We start from the raw sequence: 24,365 nt of genomic DNA, 5'->3' as shown, positions 1-24,365 counted from the left end.
TTAAAATAAAATAAAAGACACAATTTGCCGCAATTCACACAAAGAATAGACAATTTAATAGGTTTATATCTATTAAAGAAGTTGAATCAATAATTAACTCCCAAAATGAAGTACCAGGCCCAGATGGGTTCACTGGTAAAGTCTACTAGACATTTGAGGAAATTATACCAGTTGTGTACAGTGCCTTTCAGAGTATAGAAGCAGAAGAGATACTTAACCAACGCATTCTATGATGCCACCATTATTTAATACTAAAACCAGGCAAAGATATTAGAAGACAAGAAAATAGATCTCTTTTGTGGACATACATGCAAAAATCTTGAAAATAATATTAGCTAATTAAAGCCAACAGTGTATAAAAAGAATTATGACCAAGTGGGACATACCCCAGATATGCAAGGCCGGTTCAAAATTTGGAAATCACTTAATATAATCCATCACCTCCATAGACTAAAGAAGAAAAATCACATGATCATATCAGTAGATGCAGACGAAGCATTTAACAAAACCCAGCACATATTCACAACAAAAACTCTCAGTAAACTAGGAATAGAAAAGAACTTCCTCAGCTTTTTAGAATATCTACAATATATGTGCAATTAATAAAATACTTAATGGTAAAAACCTGAAGCTTTCCCACTAAGATCAGGAACAAGGCAGGGATGTCCTCTCACCATTCATTTTCCACATCATAATGGAAGTCCTAGATACTGCAGTAAAACAAGAGAAAGAAATAAAAGGTATACTGGGCATCATGGGGAAGAAGGAAATAAAACTGTCCTTGTTTGCAGATGACATGATTATGTACATAAAAAATTTGGAAGAATTGACAAAAAAAAAGCCCTCCTGGAACTAATAATTATAGTAAGGTTTCAAGATGCAAAGTTAATATACAGTGGTCATTTTTCTCTTTACTGGCATTGAATGTAGAATTTGAGATGGAAGAAAAAAACCACAATGCCACATACATTAGTAACCCCCCAAATTAAATACTTAGGTATAAACCTAACAAAATATGTACAAGCTCTATGTAGGAATACTACAAAACTCTGTTAAAAGAAATGAATGGTAGTTATATACCTGACACTAATGTAATATTGTATGTCTCCTATACTCAAAAAAAAAAAAAAGAAATGGAGAGATATTATTCCATGTTTATGAATGCAGAGAATATTGTCAAAATGTCAGTTCTTCCCAGGTTGATTGCATTGATTCAATGCAATCCCAGTCAAAATCCCATCGAGTTATTTTATGGATATTGGCAAACTAATTTCAGAGTTTATATGGAGAGGCAAAAGACCCAGATTAGACACTATACTATTGAAAGAGAAGAACAAAGTTGGAGGATTGACAATACCTGACTTCAGAACTTATTATAAAACTATAGTAATTAAGACAGTATGGTATTAGCAAAAGAATTGATAGATAGATCAATGCAAAAAAAAGCCCAGAAATAGACCCATATAAACAGAGTCAACTGATCTGTGACAGAGGAACAAAGACAATACAATATGGGAAGGATAGCCTTTTCAACAAATGGTGTTGGATGACTGGACATCCACAGCTAAAATTGAATCTGGACACTGATTTTACACTTTATACATGTCATTTTACATTTGTCCAAACCCACAGAATATAGAACACTTAGAGTGAATCCTAATGTAAACTATGGATTTGGGGTGATAATAATGTGTCAGTGTAGGTTCAATAGTTGTAACAAATGTACCACTCTGTTGGGTGTTGTTGACCTTGGGAGAGGCTTAAGCATGTGTGGGGCAACAGGTATATGGGGAATCTCTATACCTTTCTCTCAATTTTTCAGTGAACCTGAAATTTCTATAAAAAATATAGTCTTAAAACATTTTTTTCTATCTTTTTAAACCTCTAAGATTCTATAGTGACATGGCTTTTTTTATTCCTGAAAATTGCGATTGTATTCTTTGATCACTCTGGCCAGGAATTTATCAATTTTAATTAATGAACTTAATTTATGAACTTTCACTGTCATTTGATTTTCATTTTGTTGTATTTCATTTATTTATATTTTAAATTCTTTCTTCCTGGGTTTTCTTTGTATTTATTTTGTCTGTCTCTCTAGATTCCTATTGTATCTGTTAATAAAGAATATTAACATTTATTATTATTCATATTTATTATAATATTATTTCACATTTCCATTTCACACTTCAGTATTTTCCAGTTTGCTTCAAATTTTGAAGCTTTGTTGCTAGATACATACAAATTTAGTATTATTTTATCTCCTTGAAAAATTGATCCCGTTACCATTATATTTCTTAATATTATGATTCTTAGTATTAATAGCTTCTTAATATTTCTTATGATTAAGTCTACTTTATCTAACTTTATCTACTACTATCTATCTACTTTATCTAACTTTAGTATTCTCATGATAAATCTTTTCCCATTCTTTTAGTTTTAAACTTACAACTTTATCTCCTTATATATTTTTGTGTATTTCTTATAATTGTCATATGTGAGTCTTCCTTTTCTGTCTTTTCTGACACTGTCTATTTGCAGTTTTTAATCAGTTTATATTTACTGAAACTATTGCTGTGGTTGTTTTATGTTTTACTGTTATCTTTTTTTAATTAAAAAAAATTTTAATGTTTATTTAATCTTGAGAGAGAGAGTGTGAGCAGGGAGATGGGCAGAAAGAGAGGGAGACACAGAATCTGAAGCAGACTCCGCTCTGAGCTGTCAGCAAGTCTGATGGGGGGCTGAAACTCATGAACCATGAGATCATGACCTGAGCCAAGTCGGTCGCTTAACCAACTGAGCCACCCAGTTAACATTTGATATATGTGACACTCACTACCTCAACTGAATTGTAAACTCCTTTATGGCAGAGTCTATGTCTTATACATATTCCTCTTCTTTACATGGTGAAGTAACAGGTGTACAGCAGGTGTTTCCTTTTACTCAGGGATTACTGTCCTAGGCTACTAGTTGATACATGAAAAACAGTAATTCCGTATATACTTTAGGAATTTTCATTGTTGTTCATAACAGAAAGGCTAGTATGATACTAGCTAATCTATAATGACTGAAAACAAAATTGTCAAGTGGCGTTATCAACATTTCCCCAGTTATTTTTGCTTTAGCACTTACCATCTTCTAAAGTACTATGTATTTATTATTTATTATACTATGTGTATTAGTATACATATATACTATGTATTATATATATTATACTATATTATTTAATATAGTATGTATATTATTTATTTACACATTGCTTTTCTCCCACTGGAATATATACATGAGGATTTTTGTCTCTATTGCTGGCACCTATTAGGTTTTCAACAAACATTAGTTAAAAAGAATTAGATGAGATTGGATTATGAAATTAGTGTTCATATCACTGGGATTTCTTTGGCTTTATAAAAGTAGAGAAAAGAACTATGAATTTACTTTCATAAATCAGAATTCAGCCTTGAGGCATGATAGTCCATTCCAGGTTTAATGGTTATAGTTAGTGAGGGTAAGGCTGTAGGGACCTGATTTTAGATGATGGAAAACCAGAGATATTTGGTCTTCCTTTGACACCAGCTAGATGAGGGACATTGTCTAATGGCAAAGCCAGAATTAGCAGGTGGTTTAAATTGTGGGTATGTGTTCTAAAACTAATTAGTAAGGTTCTATATGACCTATACTGGATGAACTGTGAGAGTGTATGTGGTTGCTTGAAAGTTCTGATATTCAGGCAAAAAATTTATTCTGAAAGAGGAGTCCATAAGAGGAGTCAGAACTTTGTTTGCTGCTGGAAATTAGGTGGAAAGGATCCATCATGTGGTGCAGAAGACCAAGAAAAGCAAGATAGGCAGTAAATTTCTAATCACTAGACTGCATTTTGGAACAGAAGTATGATGACATTAAGCAAGAAATTAGATTTGTGGGACAGATTGTCATTGATCTGGAGTTTGAATGGAGGTAGGAATGAGCAGGGGAGAGAGCTGCTAATTAGAGCAACTATTAGAGTCATAGGTTTTCACTGTATATAGCCAGACCTGTGTCTGCAGTATTGGCAGCTTGCATATCACCTTTCAGTTATCTGGTGGTAATCACTAGGATAACAGAATCCTTATCTCTGAGAATAAAGGACTTTCAAGAAGATGTTCTGAAATGATGGAAGGAGAGCAATGAGAGAATGAAGGTGTGTGTCTATGTATACCTATATACATATGAATAAATATAGGTATGTAAACATATAAATGAATATATGAGAAGAGAAAGTGAATAGCTATCTGTCCAATATGTGTATTTAGAGGTAAATTCAGGTATAGATACATGCACAGACAAACATAGAGTCTGCCTTGAATTTATGTTTGAGATATGATAGGGTTAATCCTTGGCTTACAATTGACCAGTGAGCCCAACCATGGTCATGGAGACTGTAGTTGAGCAGAAGAGAGGCAGGGGAAAGATATAAGGGCTAACACCTATTATAGGATTCTGATGTAGAACTTTAAGGTGAAACCTTTTGCATCCTTTATATGTGTTGGTTATGTCCTCTGTGGTCTTAAGGAATCCATTCAACCCATTATTCAAATATTTGAATGATCAGCAAACAAAAGTGAATAGAACATAACTTCTACCCTTGTGACATTTACAAGGTATTAATAGAGATAAATTACATATAAATAACCCTTATATGAGACAGTGTGTCCACAGTAGCAGAAGAAAGGTACAAATAAGTATTTAGGTGAACTCCAGGGAGAATAAACTTAGTTATGCCTGGGTAGTCAGGGAAGACTACTTATAAAATTGATGATGATGATAAAAAGAAATACATATAAACAAAAAGTGGCTCATATTTATTAAGCTCTTTATTATGCCCCAGATATTGTCTTAGACTAGAAGTACCCATTATAAGCAAAATTAAAATAGTCTGTGAGTGTTCATTGTGTTGGTAATCCTAAGAGCAGAAACTTGAGTAGTAGTTTAGATAGCCAATAATAAGGAGACTATCAAGTAATGTATGGCATGATGTTTTTAGAACATGTAACATGGGCATGTATTTATAATGTGGAATATGGAAATCCACTGTATGCTTTTAAGAGAATGAGAGTGAAAAAGTTTGACCTGAAAGACTCTCTGAGACCCTCTGGAAATCAGATTTTACTCTAAAAACTATCAGCCAATTAAATAAGAAAAAACTCAATTGATAACAAGGGTTGTGTTGCTTTGCATATGAATTGAATCATGAAACAGGACAATGATTTTCAAACTGTGATCCTTATACTTCTTGCATTGGAGTCAATTGAGATCCTTTTTAAAAGGTAGATTCACACCTAGACTTCAGCTTATTGATTCGGATTCACTTGGTTTTAGTGAGAAATCTACATTTTAACAAGTTTTTAACTCCTAATGTACCTAACAATTTGATACCTAGTGTTTATAGGAATTTAGAAGTATGGAATCTTAGAGCTAGAAAAGACCTTAAGAATTTAGCTAGTTCTATTGCCTCATCTTACAAATGGAAGAAAACGTAGGCTCAAAGCCTAGGGTTCTAAAGACTACAGTTATAATAAAAAAAATTGTTTTAACTTCCTCACACATAATTAGACAATGGTTCGTTAAGGATCAAAATTAAATGCCAGAATGTTTGGCACAGACATGTGGTGGAGGAGATGGATAGAAGAAAGAAATCTGAAAAAGATTATGTAGATGTCTTGATGTGAGCGAAGGAGACAGGAAGAAATTGCTGATGACCCTAGAGATTCTAGCTATATACCAATGTCCTTGACTGAAGTAAAGCCAAAAGAAGGAAATTCTGGCTTTTGTGACAACATAGATGGACCTTAAGGGTGTTAAACTAAGTGAAAAAAGTCAAAGAAACAAATACTATATGATTCCACTTATATGTGGAATCTGAAAAAGATAAACTCATAGGAACAGAGTAGAAATGGTGATTGTCAGTGGCTTGGGAGTCAAGGAAATGAGATGTTGGTCAGAGTACCAACTTCCAGCTATGAAATGAATAAGTTCTGGGGATCTAATAAACAGGTTGGTGACAATCATTAGCAATACTATATAACTTGAAAGTTACTAAGTATATACTACATGTTCCGTCACACACACAAAATGGTAGTTATATGGGTATTGGAGGTGTTTACTAACCTTATTGTATTCATTTTGCAATATATACAGCTAGATATGGATATAGATTTAAGGTGATTACATTGTACACCTTAAACTTACACTATGCTATATATCAATTATATCTCAATAAAGTTGGGGAAGAAAAGAAATAGGGGCACAGATAAAGATGATGTGATAGATGCTATGTGGGTAGGTTTGAGCTATCAAAGGGATATCCCAGAGGAACTGGTAGACAGGGCTCCCATTTGTATGCGTGTTAAATGTCTACTTATTCTTTTTAACTGAAATTTATTTTTGTAAAAGTAATATTTTCCTCCTGTTCTTTGCCTTCAGCATTAGTCTGTGCAGGTATTTATAATACTGCCCTCCTGCTGGAAGCAGTAGCCTAACTGGTGAAAATGTCTCAAAACAGTTCTCAAGAAAAAATCTCATAATGTCTCAAAAGTATACTGTGCAAATCTAAATTTATAAAATGCAGATGGTAATGTGAAAGAAAATAAAGTTGGATAGCTAGAACAGGGTCACATTATAGAGATCCTTGAATGCCATTTAGCAGATTGACTAGATCTTTTGGAAAGGAACCACCATAGGTAACAAAGGGAGTAACATCAAGAAGACAGTGATTTGGGAAGATTTATAACCTGTGCTATGCTACAGGGTTACAAGGTTGAGAACTTGAGTGAATAGGAAGTTATTCTACTAATCCAAGCATGAAGTGATAGGCCTTACATTATAGTATACTGCAGAAAAGATTAGGAGTAAAGAAAATAATCAAAAAGTGTTTTAATCTAATAATTTTTGATGATATATTATTTGAAAAAATGAAAAATAGAAAATAATTTTGAAATTTCAGTCCAAGGTACTATTGAGAAATCTAGTGAAGTGGATATACAATGGCAACCATGAGTTTTGCTTTAAAGTTGTAGAGGAAAAGATGAAGGTTGAACTACCAAGTGAAGAGCTAGAAAAGTTTGACATTTGGACTGAAAGCTAAAGTTATATAGTTAGCATACATTATTATAAGTGTTCATTATTATAATATTAAATTTTCAATGGTAAGAATAATAGTTATTAAATAGAAATTAAAGAAGATGAAGCCTTGCAAAGGGCAGTGATACTGAGCTGTAAAATACAGGGACAGAAACGTCAAGAAGGAATAGAGAGAAAAGGCCATTGTGTTTGATACTAATCAAGATCATTGCAGACTTTCAAGAATGCATTTTTATTTTTATTATTTATTTATTTATTTATTTATTTATTTATTTATTTATTTTATTTTTTCTGAAATTTATTGACAAATTGGTTTCCATACAACACCCAGTGCTCATCCCAAAAGGTGCCCTCCTCAATACCCATCACCCACCCTCTCCTCCCTCCCACCCCCCATCAACCCTCAGTTTGTTCTCAGTTTTTAACAGTCTCTTATGCTTTGGCTCTCTCCCATTCTAACCTCTTTTTTTTTTTTTTTTTCCTTCCCCTCCCCCATGGGTTCCTGGTAAGTTTCTCAGGATCCACAAAAGAGTGAAACCATATGGTATCTGTCTTTCTCTCTATGGCTTATTTCACTTAGCATCACACTCTCCAGTTCCATCCACGTTGCTACAAAAGGCCATATTTCATTTTTTCTCATTGCCACGTAATATTCCCTTGTGTATATAAACCACAATTTCTTTATCCATTCATCAGTTGATGGACATTTAGGCTCTTTCCATACTTTGGCTATTGTTGAGAGTGCTGCTATGAACATTGGGGTACAAGTGGCCCTATGCATCAGTACTCCTGTATCCCTTGGATAAATTCCTAGCAGTGCTATTGCTGGGTCATAGGGTAGGTCTATTTTTAATTTTCTGAGGAACCTCCACACTGCTTTCCAGAGCGGCTGCACCAATTTGCATTCCCACCAACAGTGCAAGAGGGTTCCCGTTTCTCCACATCCTCTCCAGCATCTATAGTCTCCTGATTTGTTCATTTTGGCCACTCTGACTGGCGTGAGGTGATACCTGAGTGTGGTTTTGATTTGTATTTCCCTGATAAGGAGCGATGCTGAACATCTTTTCATGTGCCTGTTGGCCATCCGGATGTCTTCTTTAGAGAAGTGTCTATTCATGTTTTCTGCCCATTTCTTCACTGGGTTATTTGTTTTTCGGGTGTGGAGTTTGGTGAGCTCTTTATAGATTTTGGATACTAGCCCTTTGTCCGATATGTCATTTGCGAATATCTTTTCCCATTCCATTGGTTGCCTTTTAGTTTTGTTGGTTGTTTCCTTTGCTGTGCAGAAGCTTTTTATCTTCATAAGGTCCCAGTAATTCACTTTTGCTTTTAATTCCCTTGCCTTTGGGGATGTGTCGAGTAAGAGATTGCTACGGCTGAGGTCAGAGAGGTCTTTTCCTGCTTTCTCCTCTAAGGTTTTGATGGTTTCCTGTCTCACATTTAGGTCCTTTATCCATTTTGAGTTTATTTTTGTGAATGGTGTGAGAAAGTGGTCTAGTTTCAACCTTCTGCATGTTGCTGTCCAGTTCTCCCAGCACCATTTGTTAAAGAGGCTGTCTTTTTTCCATTGGATGTTCTTTCCTGCTTTGTCAAAGATGAGTTGGCCATACGTTTGTGGGTCTAGTTCTGGGGTTTCTATTCTATTCCATTGGTCTATGTGTCTGTTTTTGTGCCAAGGAATGCATTTTTAATGGAGTAGCATGTTTATATAATCATGATTCTGCCTCCATTTTTTCATTGTTGCCATTCTGTTTCTTGAATATACCTTAGTGTATTGGCACTTAAAGTTCTGTCTACCCAATCTGAGCTTTCCCCAGATTTATCTGTGACCAGCTTCTTCACTTCATTCAAGTTTCTACTTAGAGTTATCATTATTATTTTTTTTAAGTTTATTCATTTTGAGAGAGAAGAGAGAGTATGTTGAAGGGGCAGAGGGAAAGAATCCCAAGCAGGGCCTGCACCATTAGTGTCGAACTCGATGCAGGGCTCAAACCCACAAACCGTGAGATTATGACCTGGGCCAAAATCAAGAGTCAGACGCTTAACCAACTTAGCCACGCAGGCACCCCTAGAGTAATTATTTAGAAATCTTTCACGAGGCCCTCTGTAAATCCCATGACTCCTCAACACACATATATATCCAGTTACTCTATATTGATTGTTCTGCTTTCTTCATAGCATTTATTTTCAGATTTCTTTCCTTCCTTCCTTCCTTCCTTCCTTCCTTCCTTCCTTCTTCCTTCCTTCCTTCCTCATTTCCCTCCTCCCTTCCTTCCATTTCCCCCCACTGTAAACTTTCATATGAGAATAGTTACCTTATTGAGCTTTTTATATCTGAGTTTTTTATATACTATATGTTTATGCTGAGAATAATTTTGGTACATTATACATACTCAATAAATATTTATTGAATGAATAATAAATATGAATATATGAGAAACTATCTGAAGAAGAAATAATAGTATTAAATCAGATTTCATTTGATTTTCTGTGAAACAAATTATTTGGGTATTCTTTTGTTTATTATTTACTTATTATTTTTTAAAATATAATTTATTGTCAAATTGGCCAATATACAGTATGCAAAATGTGCTATTGGATTTTGGGTATTATTAAAATTGGCAAGATTAAAAGTGAAGAATGGGACACATGGGGTTTAATTCCTTTATTATTAAGTTTTTTATTTTAATTCCAGCAAAGTTAACATACAGTGTTAATTTCAAGCGTACACTACAGTGATTCAGCATTTCTATACATTACTCAGTGCTCGTCATTGTAAGTGTATTCTTTAATTGCCTTCAGCTATTTCACCCATCCCTCCACCCCCCACCCCCCACCCCTTTGGTAACCATGTTCTCTGTAGTTGAGAGTCTGTTTTTTGGTTTGTCTCTTTTTTTTCCTTTGTTCATTTGTTTTGCTTCTTAAATTCCACATGAGTGAAATCGTATGATTTGTCTGTCTCTGACTTATTTCACTTAGCATTATACTCTGTAGCTCCATCCATATTGTTGCAAATGGTAAAATTTCACTCTTTTTATGGCTGAATAATATTCCACATATACTTATGGAATAATATAATATTTTATTATAATTTATATAATATAAATATAATAATATATATGTAATATAATATTCCATATAAATTCCATACACACACACACACACATATATGCCATATCTTCTTTATCCATTCATCTATACATGGACCCTGGGGGTGCTTCCATCATTTGGCTATTATGTAAATAATGCTGCCATAAACATAGGGGTGCACGTAACCCTCTGAATTAGTGCTTTTGTATTTTTTGGGTAAATACCCACTAGTGCAATTAATGGGTCCTAATGTAGTTCTGTTTTTAACTTTTTGAGGAAACTGAATACTGTCTTCCACAGTGGCTGCACCAGTTTGTATTCCCACCAACTGTGCAAGAGAGGGTTCCTGTTTCTCCACATCCTTGCCAACACCTTTTGTTTCTTTTGTTGTTGATTTTAGCCATTCTGGCAGGTGTGAGGTGGTATCTGATTGTAGTTTTGATTTGCATTTCCCTTATGATGAGTGATGTTGAGCATCTTTTCATGTGTCTGTTGGCCATCTAGATATCTTAACAATATTTGTTCTTCCATTCCATGAGCATGAAATCCATTTATTTGTGTTGTCTTCAGTTTCTTTCATCAGTGTTTTATAGTTTTCAGAGTGCAGGTCTTTTGCCTCTTTGGTTAGGTTTATTCCTAGGTATTATTTTTGGTGCATTTTTAAATGGGATTTTTTTCTTAATTTCTCTTTCTGCTGCTTTGTTATTAGTGTATAGACACTCAACCAATTTCTGCACATTGATTTTGTATCCTAGAACCTCAATAAGTTCACTTATCAGTTCTAGTAGTTTTTTGCTGGAGTCTATAGGGTTTTCTGCATTTAGTATCATATTATCTGCAGATGATTAAAGTTATTCTTCTTCCTTACCAATTTGGATGCCTCATATTTCTTTTTCTTGTCTGATTCATGTGCCTAAGACTTCCAGTATTATGTTGAATAAAAGTGGGGGAGAGTGGACATCCTTGTCTTGTTCCTGACCATAGGGGAAAGCTCTCACTTTTTTTCCCATTGAATATGTTTGCTCATATAAAGCTTTTATTATGTTGAGGTGTGTTCCCTCTAAATCAACTTTGTTGGGGGCTTTTATCATGATTGGTGTTAAACTCTATCAGATGTGTTTTTCTGCATCTACTGAAATGATCATATGGTTTTTATCCTTTGTCTTGTTGATGTGATGTGTCACTTTGATTAATTTGTGAATATTGACCCACCCTTGCATCCCAGGAACAAATCACACTTTGAGTGTGGTGAATGATTTCTTTAATGTATTGCTGGATTGGATTCAGTTTGGTAGTATTTTATTGAGGTTTTTTGCATTCTCAAGGTTATTGGTCTGTAGTTCTTATTTTTAGTGGTGTCTTTATCTGTTTTTGGTATCAGGATAATTCTGGCCTCATAGATTGAATTTGGAATTTTTCCTTCCTTTTCGATATTTTGGAATAGTTTGAGAAGAATAGGTATTAACTCTTTAACTATTTGGTAGAATTCGCCTGTGAAGCCATCTGGTCCTGGACTTCTGTTTGCTGTGAATTTTTTTATTACTGATTCAATTTCATTGCTGGTAATTGGTCTGTTCAAAATTTCTATTTCTTCCTGCTTCAATTTAGGGAGATTATATGTTTCTAGGAATTTACCCATTTCTTCTAGGTTGTCCAATTTGTTGGCATATAATTTTTCATAATATTCTCTTATAATTGGTTGTATTTCTGTGGTGTCAGTGGTTATTTTTTTCTTGTGTTACTGATTTTATTTGAGTCTTCTCTCTCTCTCTCTCTCTCTCTCTCTCTCTCTCTCTTTGATGATTTTGATGAGTTTGGCTAGAAGCTTATCAGTTTTGTTGATCTTTAGAGAACCAGTGTTGATTTCATTGATCTGTTATTTTTTTAGTTTCTATTTCACTTACTTCTGTTCTAATCTTTATCATTTTCTTCTGCTGATTTTGTGTTTTGTTTTTTGTTTTTTGTTGTTGTTTTTTTTTTGCTAGCTCCTTTAGGTGTAAGGTTAGGTTGTTTATTTGTGATTTTTCTTCCTTCTTCAGATAGGCCTGTATTGCTATAAACTTCATTCTTAAATTAGCTCTTGCTATATCCCAAAGATTTTTTTTCAAAAGTTTTTCTTTAAGTTCCAGTTAGTTAACATACAGTGTAATACTAGTTTTGGGTGTGGAGTTTAGTGATTCATCGCTTACATACAACACAGTGCTTATTACAACAAGTGCCCTCCTTAATACCCATCATCTATTCAATTCATCCCCCTGCTCACCTCCCCTCCAAGAACCCTCAGTTTCTTCTCTATAGTTAAAAGTCTTGTTTCTGATTTATGTATCTTTTTTTACCCCTATGTCCAGTAGTTTTGTTTCACATATGAGTGAAATCACATGATATTTATCTTTCTTTGACTGTCTTATTTTGCATAGCATAATACTCTCTAGCTCCATCCATGTCATTGCAAATGGCAAGATCTCATTCTTTTTATGGCTGAGTAATATTCCATTGTGTATGTATATGTGTGTGTGTATATGTGTAGGCATATACATATATATACACATATACACATATACACATATATATACACATATATATACATACATATACACATGTGTATATATATACACATATATATACATATATACACATATATATCTATGTGTATATATATATGTATATATATATGTGTATATATATATATGTATATATATATATATAAATCACATTTTCTTTATCCATTCATCAGTCGGTGACATTTGGGCTCTTTTAATTTGGCTATTGGTAATGCTGCTGTAAACAGGGTGCATTTATCCCTGTGAATCAGTATTTTTGTGCCCTTTGGATAAATACTTAGTAGTATAACTGCTGGATCATAGGGTAGTTCTATTTTTAACTTTTTGAGGCATCTCCATACTGTTTTCCTGGCTGGCCACACCAGTTTGCATTCCGACCAACAGTGTAAGAGGGTTCCCCTTTCTCTACATCCTTGCCAACACCATTTTAGCCATTATCACTGGTGTGAGATGATACCTCATTGTAGTTTTGATTTGTATTTCTCTGCTGATGTGTGATGTTGAGCATCTTTTCATGTATCTGTTAGCAATCTGTATGTCTTCTTTGGAAAAATGTCTATTTCTTCTTCCCATTTCTTTTTTTTTTTTTATTTTAATTTTTTTTTTAATTTTTTTTTTCAACGTTTATTTATTTTTGGGACAGAGAGAGACAGAGCATGAACGGGGGAGGGGCAGAGAGAGAGGGAGACACAGAATCAGAAACAGGCTCCAGGCTCTGAGCCATCAGCCCAGAACCTGACGCGGGGCTCGAACTCACGGGCCGCGAGATCGTGACCTGGCTGAAGTCGGACGCTTAACCGACTGCGCCACCCAGGCGCCCCATCTTCTTCCCATTTCTTAACTGGATTATTCACTTTTGGGTATTGACTTCTACAAGTTCTTTATAGATTTTAGATACTAACCTTTTATCAGATATATCATTTGCAAATATCTTCTCCCATTCCATAAATTGCCTTCTAGTTTTGTTGATTGTTTCCTTTGCTATGCAGAAGCTTTTTTATCTTAAGTCCCAATAGTTTATTTTGCTTTTGTTTTCTTTACCTCAGGAGACATATCTAGTAAGAAGTTGCTATGGTTAATATCAAAGAAGTTACTGCCTGTGTTCTCCTCTAAGGTTTTGATGGTTTCTTGTCTCACATTTAGGTCTTTAATCCTTTGAATTTATGTTTGTGTATCGTGAAAGAAAGTGGTCTGGTTTCATTCTTTTTGATGTTGCCGTTCAGTTTTCCCAACACCATTTATTTAAGAGACTGTCTTTTTTCCATTAGATATTCTTTTCTTCTTTGTCAAATATTAGTTGACCATATAGTTGCAGATTCATCTGGCTATTCTATACTGTTCCTTTGATCTGTGTGTCTGTTTTTGTGCCAGTACCATATTGCCTTGATCACTACAGCTTTGTAATGTAACTTGGTCCAGAATTGTGATGCTTGTAGCTTTGCTCTTCTTTTTTAAGATTGCTTTGGCTATTCAGTGTCTTTTGTGGTTCCATACAAATTTTAGGATTGTTTTTTCTAGCTCTTTGAAGAATGCTGGTGTTATTTTGATAGGGATTGCATCAGCTGTCTAGGTTGCTTTGGGTACCATAGACATTTTAACAATATTTGTTCTTTCAATCCATGAACGTGAATGTTTTTCACTTTGTTGTGTCATCTTCAGTTCCTTTTGTAGGTGTTTTATAGTTTTTCAGAGTACAGATCTTTTACCTCTTTGGTTAGGTGTATTCCTAGGTATCTTATGATTTTTGGTACAGTTGTAAATGGGCTTGATTACTTGATTTCTCTTTCTGCTGATTTATTATTGGTGTATAGATATGTGACAGATTTCTGTATGTTGATTTAGTGTCCTGTGGCTTTATTGAATTCTTGTATCAGTCCTAGCAATTTTTTAGTGGAATCTTTTGGGTTTTTTATACAGAAACATAGAGTATCATGTCATTTGCAAATAGTGAAATTTTTACTTCTTCCTTGCTGAAAAGCAAATGTTGTGTGTTGAAAGATAATTACTTTGACCCCCAAAGTTTTCCTTTCTGTTTCATGCTGGGGATCAAGCTGCCTAGGCTCAATGTATGTTAACAGAACATTTAGTTAAACAAGAATTTGAAAGAGAAATGTATCATTAGAAAATTTAAATACAGGTTTGATGCAATTTTATCAGTCCCTTTACCCTAGCATATAAAATACCTTTTTCTGGCAAAAGGACCCTCTTTCTCCCTCTTTACTCTTTTTTCTTGTTTTCCAAAACAGGACAGATGTTTTCTATTAGACTTTGGTTGTAAATACTTTGATTTGAATCCATCTATGTAATATAACTTTGAACAACTTCTCAGTGCCAGTTTCCTCATCTGTAAAATGGTTAACTCATAACTTTATTATGAGGATTACGTCACGTTAACTCACGTAAAGTGCTCATCACATATTAAATGGTGTATATAAATTTAGGAGGGGGGTGCGCCTGAGTGGCTCAGTTGGTTAAGCGTCCGACTCTTGATTTTGGCTCAGGTCATGATCTCATGGGTTCGTGAATTCGAGTCCTATGTTGGGCTCTGTCCTGACAGGGCAGAGCCTGCTTGGGATTCTCTCTGTCTCCTCTCTCTGCCCCTCCCTTGCATGCGCATCCTCTCTCTCTCTCTCTCTCTCCTCCCCCCTTTTTCCCCCTTCTAAAAAATAAATAAACATTTTTTTTATTTAAAAAAATTTTTTTTTCAACGTTTATTTATTTTTTGGGGCACAGAGAGAGACAGAGCATGAATGGGGGAGGGGCAGAGAGAGAGGGAGACACAGAATCGGAAACAGGCTCCAGGCTCTGAGCCATCAGCCCAGAGCCCGACGCGGGGCTCGAACTCACGGACCGCGAGATCGTGACCTGGCTGAAGTCGGACGCTTAACCGACTGCGCCACCCAGGCGTCCCTAAACATTTTTTTTAAATGTAGATGACACTGGGAATATTTTTAAAGTATGTAGCCAATATGAGAACGTCCCTAATTTTAAAGTAAGTGGTAACCTATAATTTGTCATTAACATAGTTCATAGCCTTGGAGAAAATTCCAGTTTAAGTTTATTTGAATGTTAGGTTTGTTGAACATTTAAAAATGAATCAGCATAAGTCATCACATTAATTGAATAAGGAGAAAAATCCTGATTCTCTCAACGGACTTAGTAAAAGCAATACATCCATTCAAGAGAAAAACTTCAGCAGAATAATATTATTGAGAGAAACTTCAGGATCTGATAAAGTATTAACCAAAACCTTAGAGAAGATATACTTAGTGATAAACTATTGAATGCATTCTCATTTAAGAATAGAAAAGGACACATCTGCCACTGCCCCTTTTTGTTTGATATTGTAGTGGAGATTGTATTTAAGTTAGTAAGTTTAGGCTGTGGGAAATCAGAAAGGGAGAAACAAAGTTGTTATCATTTATAGTTGTTATGACTGTGTACTCTTATTTGAGAAAAACTGATTTGGATAAAGAAAACAGAAGATTTGATCAATAAATGAAAATATAGAAAAAGAGGAAAGAGGTGATCTTCCTGAACAGAAATTTTAAAATAAAGCTGCTAGCACCAAAACAGAAAAGGTAAATTGGATGATGTCAAATTCAAAATGTGCTTGAAAAGATACCATCAAAGAAGTGACCAGACAACATGCAGCATGAGAAAATATATTTGCAAATCATGTTCCTGTAAGAAACTTACAGCCAGTATATATGAAGACCTTTTCCAGCTCCATAATAAAAGGCAAATATCCCAGTAATAAACGGGCAAGGGATCTGAGTAGACATTTCTTGAACAAGATATACAAATGGCCAATATGATCACAAAAAGGCCCAAAATCAGTAGTCCTCAAGGAAATGCAAACAAGTTCATAATTAGATTCCACTTTCTACCAAGTAGGATGGCTATATTTAATTATTTAGTTAGTTAATTAAATTATTAAATTTGATAATTCTTTAATAATGAAATTAACAACAAATATGTGGATAAGTTAGAATCTTCATAGCTCAGTGGTAGGGATGTAAAATTGTCTACTTTGGAAAATACTTGCTTAGTTCCTAAAAAGTTAAACATAGAATTACTACTATGTGACATAGTAATTCCACTCACAGATCTACATGCACGAGAATCCTAATTATATAGTAAAATAAAACTTGTATACAGGGGCACCTGGGTGGCTCAGTCAGTTAAGCGTCTGAGTTTGGCTCAGATCATGATCCCACGTTCGTGAGTTCAAGCCCTGTGTCAGGCTCTGTGCTGACAGCTCAGAGCCTGGAGCCTGCTTTGGATTCTGTGTCTCCCTCTCTCTCTGTCTCTCTGTCTCTCTCAAAAATAAATATTAAAAAAATTTAAAAACTTGTAAACATATGTTACAGCATTATTGAAAACAGCCAAAAGGTGGAAATAACCCAATATTCGTCATCTGTTGAATGGTTAAGTAAAATATGTATACTCATACAATGAAATAGTATTTAGAAATAAAAAGAAATGAAGTAGTGATATATGCTACAATATGGATGAACTTTGAAAAGCATGCTAAGTGAAAGAAGCGAGTCTAAAAAGGCCATGTATCCTATGAAATATCAGCACTTACATGAAATATCCAGGATAGGAAAATCTATTTTTATTTCTTTTAAATTTTTTAATGTTTTTATATATTTTTGAGAGAGAGAGAGAGTGTGTGAATGAGTGGAGGAGGGGCAGAGAGAAAGGGAGACACAGAATCTGAAGTGGGCTCGAACTCATGACCCGTGAGATCATGACCTGAGCTGAAGTTGGAAGCAACCGACTGAACCACCAGGCGCCCCCAGGATAGGAAAATTTGTAGACACAGAATGATTAGTGGTGCTTAGGGATGGGAGCAGGAGGGGTAAAATGGGGATTGATTGCTAAAAGTTATTGTGTTTTATTCAATGAGTATAAAAATGTTCTAAAGTTAGGTTGTGATGATGCATGCACAACCTTGTGAATATAATAAAAAACATTGAATTATACATTTAGATGGTATTTGAATTATATCTCAATAAAGTTAGTTTAAAAAATAAAATAGCAGAAATAATGCTACGTAAATGTACTGATAAAAAACAAAGACTTGAATTTAGAATTCTTGAATTATGTGAGTGAAAATGGCTTCGTAGGGAACTGCAGTAGTAGTCTATAACCCTATGAAAACAATGGATTAACTGGCAAAAACTGTCAGATTCAACTTTTGTACTGCTGGAAATTAATCAAAAACTTACTGCTACCAGGGGAAAACACAATGCAAGACAATCAACTGAACGTTCTTAAGAGAGTTTAATTTACCCTAATTACATCTTCCACTCCCGAGCTCAGCAGCAGCTTTGAAGACAACCACCTACATCCCTGATACAGGTACCTAGTACTACAGGGAGCAGATAAGACTTTATATTCGTGATGTGTAGTTGTTTATTTTGATCTGTTTGATGATTTTCTGAAGGAGTGGTTCCACAGGTTGCCTTTCTTTAACGTAATTCAGAAATCTCCCAGAGCTGCAGAGGCTACCTGGGGGCAGTTGTCAAAAAAAAAAAAAACTTAAAGGCAGATGTATTAGACAGTGCAGTCTGGGGCAAGGAAAAACACTCAGGACAAACAATAATCAAGAAGCTTGGGAGTGAGGTGCCTTGAGGAGGGGAGGTGAGGATTGAAATGCTTTCAGTAATAAGGGCTTTGAGGCGCTCCCACATACTGTGAAAAATCTAGAGGGCCAAATGCATGCCCAGAGCTGGATGGATACATGTTCAGAAAAGACCTGAGAATTTCCTAAGGTCTTATCTCTGGCTGACCTCCAGGCTTATATGCATGAAGAGTTGTAAACTGCCAGAGTTTTGTCATTTTGTCTCAACCGCACACATAGCACATCAGCAAATTTGTTGTTGTTTGTTTGTTGTTGTTGTTGTCATTCCTGGTATTTAAGGAAAGCACTTGCATCACTAGTTGATCACTAAACTAACTGAACAGAGACTTCAGTGGCCATAGTGACAAAGAATACAAACTTTAGATGATTAATTCAGAAAAGTGGGAGGGAGGTGAAAGTGGGTAATGGGCATTGAGGAGGGCACCTGTTGGACTGAGCACTGGGTGTTGACAATTTGACAATAAATTTCATATTAAAAAAAAGTTACCAAATAAATAAAACTACATCAAGCAGCAAAAACACAGAGGAGGAGGAGAATTTGATTCTGTCAGAGGAGGAGAATTTGATTTTCAGCATTGCCACATTATAATATTCAAAATGTCTAGTTTTTGACAAAAAGTTACAAGGTGTGCAAACAAAAAAGAAGTTGGCCTATACACAGGAAAAAGAATTAATAGAAAATGTCCCAGGAGAAACCCACACATTGACCTTAATACACAAAAGCTTTAAATTAAAACGTTAAAGTATACTTGGGATGCCTGGGTGGTTCAGTTCGTCGACTGTCCGACTTTGGCTCAGGTCATGATCTCATGGTGTGCGAATTCCAGCCCACATCGGGCTCTATGCTGACAGCTCAGAGCCTGGAGTCTGCTTGGGATTCTATGTCTCCCTCTATCTCTGCCCCTCTCCCCCTCTCTCTTTCTCTCTCTCTCTCTCTCTCTCTCTCTCTCTCTCTCTCTCTTTCTCTCTCTAAATCATAAATAAACATTAAAAAAATTTTTTAAGTTAAAATATACTCAGGGAACTAAAGGTTCCATGAGAATGATATCTAACCAACTGGGGAAGAGTAATAATGATATATTAAAATTATATTTATATTTTATTTAATATATAATTTAAATTATAAAAAGGATGAATAGAAATTTTGTAGCTGAAAAATACAGTGACCAAAATGAAAAATTCACTTGAAGAATTCAACAGCTAATTTGGGCAAGTAGAAATAAGAATCCGTGAACTTGAAGATAGATCATCTGAGATTATCTCTATGGGGGAAAGAATGAAAAAAATGAATAGAGTTTCAAAAACCTGTGGGACCAATACATGTTGAAGGGGAGTCCCAGAAGGAGAGTAGAGAGAGAAAAAAATAGAGACTAGAGAGAAACAATATTTGAGGAAATAATGGGTGGAAAATTCCCAAATTTAATGTAAGATATGAATCTGCACATCTCAGACACACAACAAACTTTAAGTAGAGGAAACTCAGCAATCCAAACTGTTACACATTATAATCAAAGTGTTGTAAGGCAAAGACAAAAAAATCTTGAAAGCAGCAAAAGTGAATCAGCTCTTCATATATGAAACATTCTCAATATAATTAACAGCTTATTTCTAATCAGAACCTATACAGGCTAAAAGGTAGTAGGATGACATATTCAGTTCCCTTGTAGAAAAAAATCAAAAACAAATTGTCAACCAAAAATTGTATGTCTGGCAAAACTTCAAAAATGAAAGAGAAATTAATATATTTCGTGATAAATAAAAATAAAAAATAAGTATTTTTTCTATTTGATTTAAAAGACATTTGCCCTGGGGCGCCTGGGTGGCGCAGTCGGTTAAGCGTCCGACTTCAGCCAGGTCACGATCTCGCAGTCTGCAAGTTCGAGCCCCGCGTCAGGCTCTGGGCTGATGGCTCAGAGCCTGGAGCCTGTTTCCGATTCTGTGTCTCCCTCTCTCTCTGCCCCTCCCCCGTTCATGCTCTGTCTCTCTCTGTCCCAAAAATAAATAAACTTTGAAAAAAAAAATTAAAAAAAAAAAAATAAAAGACATTTGCCCAAAACAATAATTATCAAACTTACATTGATGAACACATAATATATAAGGATGTAATTTGTAATAATAGCATAAAGGAAGTACAGAGCTATATAGGAACAATATGTTTATATACTGCTGAAAGTAAGTTGGTATTAATTGTAACTAGATTGTTATGAACTGTTAATTATAATTCCCAGGACAACTGCTAAGAAGTTAATTCTGTGTGTGTATGTATGTATGTATATATAGAATCATACTAGAGGAAATGAGAAGAGAATGAAAATGGCACTCTGGAAAATTTCTAACACAAAACAAAGCAGTAGTAAGGTAGAATTGAGAGGGACAAAGATATATGGGAAATAGCAAAATGGCAAAAGCAAATCAGCCCTCATTTATTACATTAAATATAAGTACAGTAAATATTCCAGTGAAAGACACAGGTTGGCACAATGGATTTTTAGAAATGATCCAACTGTATGTTTTTTTCGTGACTCACTTTGAATATAAGGACCCAAGTGGTTTAATATGAAAGGATGGAAAGATATTTTATGCAAAGTTTACCTCTACAAAATAATATAGCTGAAGTAGCTATGTTAATATCACACAACAAAGACTTTAAGACAAAAATTATAGGGGCGCCTGGGTGGCTCAGTCGGTTAAGCGGCCGACTTCAGCTCAGGTCATGATCTCGGGGTTAGTGAGTTCAAGCCCCGCATCAGGCTCTGTGCTGACAGCTCAGAGCCTGGAGCCTGTTTCAGATTCTGTGTCTCCCTCTCTCTGACCCTCCCCTGTTCATGCTCTCTCTCTGTCTTAAAAATAAATAAACGTTAAAAAAAATTTTTAAAAAAGACAAAAATTATACAGTAGACAAGAAAGACATTATATAATGGTGAAAGAGTGAATCTATTAAAACATGTATGCACCTATCAGAGCCCCAAAATATATGAAGAAAAAACTGACAGAATGGGGGGAGACATAGATAATTCAACAGTAGTAGAGGCTTCAATATCCCACTTTAAAAAATGAACAGGACGGCTAAACTGAAGATCAACAAAGAAATAATAAAGGTTAATAACTTATTACAAGCCAACTAAACCTAATAGATGTATAGAGAACATTCCACCAAAAACAGCAGAATGTATACTTTGCTCAAATGATATGGAATATTCTCCAGCATAGACCATATATTCGACCACAAAAGTTTCCATAAATTTGTAAATACTGAAATCATAATGGCATTTTTGACCACAAGGAACAGGTTTGAAATCAGTAACAAAAGGAAATTATACAAGACACTCTTTAAGTACTAAAGCAACTGGAACTCTCATACTTTTCTGGTAGAATTACACATTGGAATGATCCCTCCTGTAAATATTTTGGTGAATATGCTTATCATGTAAGCCAGTAATCCCATTCTTAGGTATTTATCCAAGAGAAGTTAGGACATTTGCCTATGTAACAACTTGTCCTCAAATGTTCATAGTAGCTTTATTCATAAATAGCCCCAATCTAGAAAGAAGTGAAATACCTAAGTAGAGATAAATAAATCGTAATGTCCACCCAATGGTACACTACAAACAGTAAAATCCATTAATTAATAATACATTCAGCACTATGAAAGAATCTCAAGAGATTTATGTTAAATGAATTTATGTGTGTATGAGTGTAGTAATTTGATATTCAGAAAGCCATAGTGGTAAAAAGCAGATGAACAGTTGCTAGTAGCAAAGGAGGAGTGACTCCAAAGAGACATGAAAACATTTTGTGGGGTGGTGGAAATGTTTTATATCATGATTGTGTTTTCAGTTATATTGGTAGACACAGCTGTGAAAACTCATTTATACACTTTAACTTGTTTTATTGTATGTAAATTATATCTTAAAATAAGAGTAACCCACAAAATATAAAAATAAGTAAAGACAAGAAAAAACCCACTTTGGAATCAAGGGCTTGGGGGGTGGAGACAACATTATTTGAAGTAAGAGTTTTTTAAGAGTAAGTCAAAATGGAAATTAGAGATTATTTGAAATTTGTGACAATGAGAGCACAAAACTTATGGGATGTGGCCCAAACTATTACAAATGAAATATTAGCCGTAAGTGATTTTATTATTTAAAGTAAAAATGGCCTGAACAATCAAGGAGCTAGACCCATATTCACATCAACCCCCATACAAAATAGGATATAAAAATACTTTTTGTTAGCCTGTGAAAAGGCTAACAAAAAATAAAATGGAGTAAACAAGCCACGTTATGAATAAGAAAGAGTATGACTAAGATGACATCATTAAAAATGAGGGAATGCAGCATACAGCACTATGCTAACAAAATTTAAAATCTTCTTTTCTTTTTTTTTTTTTAATTTTTTTTTTCAACATTTATTTATTTTTGGGACAGAGAGAGACAGAGCATGAACGGGGGAGGGGCAGAGAGAGAGGGAGACACAGAATCAGAAGCAGGCTCCAGGCTCTGAGCCATCAGCCCAGAGCCCGACGCGGGGCTCGAACTCACGGACCACAAGATAGTGACCTGGCTGAAGTCGGAAGCTTAACCGACTGCGCCACCTAGGCGCCCCAAATCTTTTCTTTTTAAGAGAGATAGAGCAAGCGAGTGAGTGAGCATGTGCCCAAGCAGGGGAGGGACAGAGGGAGAGAGAGAATTCCAGGCAGACTCCATGCCCAGCGTGGAGCCCCACATGGGCTCAGTCTCAGGCCTGTGAGATTATGACATGAGCCGAAATCCAGAGTCAGATGCTTAACAGACTGAGCCACCCAGGCACCCCGAAATTTAAAATCTTAATAAAGTAAAGTAGGTCATTTCTACAAAATAAGTCATCAGAATTTAATTGTAATAGAGTACCTGAAAGGGTTTGTTTTCTGCCTTACCTCTCACTATCCCCACATTTTAATATTTTGCTCCAGCAGAATGGATCTGTACACTTCCTAAGCATAGCCAGTGTTTTCCCATGTGTTGAGTATTGCTTACTCACTTTTCTCTATTGTTGTTACCATTTCCTCTTTTTTGTGTGTATTTGGATGCTACCTATTTTTCAAGCAAGTACACATTCCATTTCCTTCAGGACACTTACTTTAGCATGTTAGCTAGAAATAAGCATTTGTGGCAATAGTCATCTGTCACTTACTCTGCCTTGTAGACTTGGGTATCTTTTCATACTCTTATGTCTTCCTCTCCCTTACAGAGAATAAATTCTGTGACTATTCCCCCTATGTAGACATATCATTCCTGCTACATATATACCTCTCAGTTTATACAGAGTAGGAACTCTGGAAATAAATATTTACCTGATTGCTAAAAAGTGAATCAAGAGAGGATTCAAATTAGGAAAAAGTGGTTAGCTACCATTTCAGGTAAAATTAAGATTTTTGAGGGGTGCCTGGGTGGCTCAGTCGGTTAAGCATCCGACTTCAACTCAGGTCATGTTCTTACTGCTTGTGGGTTCAGAGCCTGGAGCCTGCTTCGGATTCTGTGTCTCCCTCTCTCTCTGCCCCTCCCCTGCTCGCGCTCTCTCTCTCTCTCTCTTTCTCTCTCTCTCTCTCTCAAAAATAATTACTTGCCACTGTAAAGTGGTTATTTTCCCGTTTTGATATTCCTTAATGTTGTGGCTGATAGCAATGAGCATGCGGAGGTTGCAACAGCACATAATTTAATGTTGAACTCTAATTTAGTTATTCTTTTGTTCCCATGTATAACCTGTGCTAATTTGCTTTTTCCTTATTAGGGGTGTTGTAATTTGCATCTTTCATGATTTTTTTTATGAAGTATTGCTTATTTTTTCATTGTGATCTGGATTGATCTACATCATGAATAATTCTTTCATAGGTCACTAGACTAATTCTTTGAGACTAGGACTCTTTGGGTGAGCAGTTAAAATTTAAGTTAGTATTTTCCTTTTTTTCT

At 35.2% G+C, this 24,365-nt stretch overlaps 1 protein-coding gene across 7 annotated transcripts in view; it reads left to right on the top strand.

Moving 5' to 3' along the window:
• SCAPER (S-phase cyclin A associated protein in the ER) overlaps nucleotides 1–24,365 on the top strand; it is a 532,470-nt gene that overhangs the window by 242,939 nt on the left and 265,166 nt on the right. The gene's annotated exons all lie outside the window — the stretch shown is intronic.

Source organism: Prionailurus viverrinus, chromosome B3, assembly GCF_022837055.1.
Source record: "Prionailurus viverrinus isolate Anna chromosome B3, UM_Priviv_1.0, whole genome shotgun sequence".
In the NCBI taxonomy this organism is placed as follows: Eukaryota; Metazoa; Chordata; class Mammalia; order Carnivora; family Felidae; genus Prionailurus; species Prionailurus viverrinus.
Note: the sequence above shows the minus strand (reverse complement) of the source record. Positions and strands in the feature narration are given on the sequence as shown.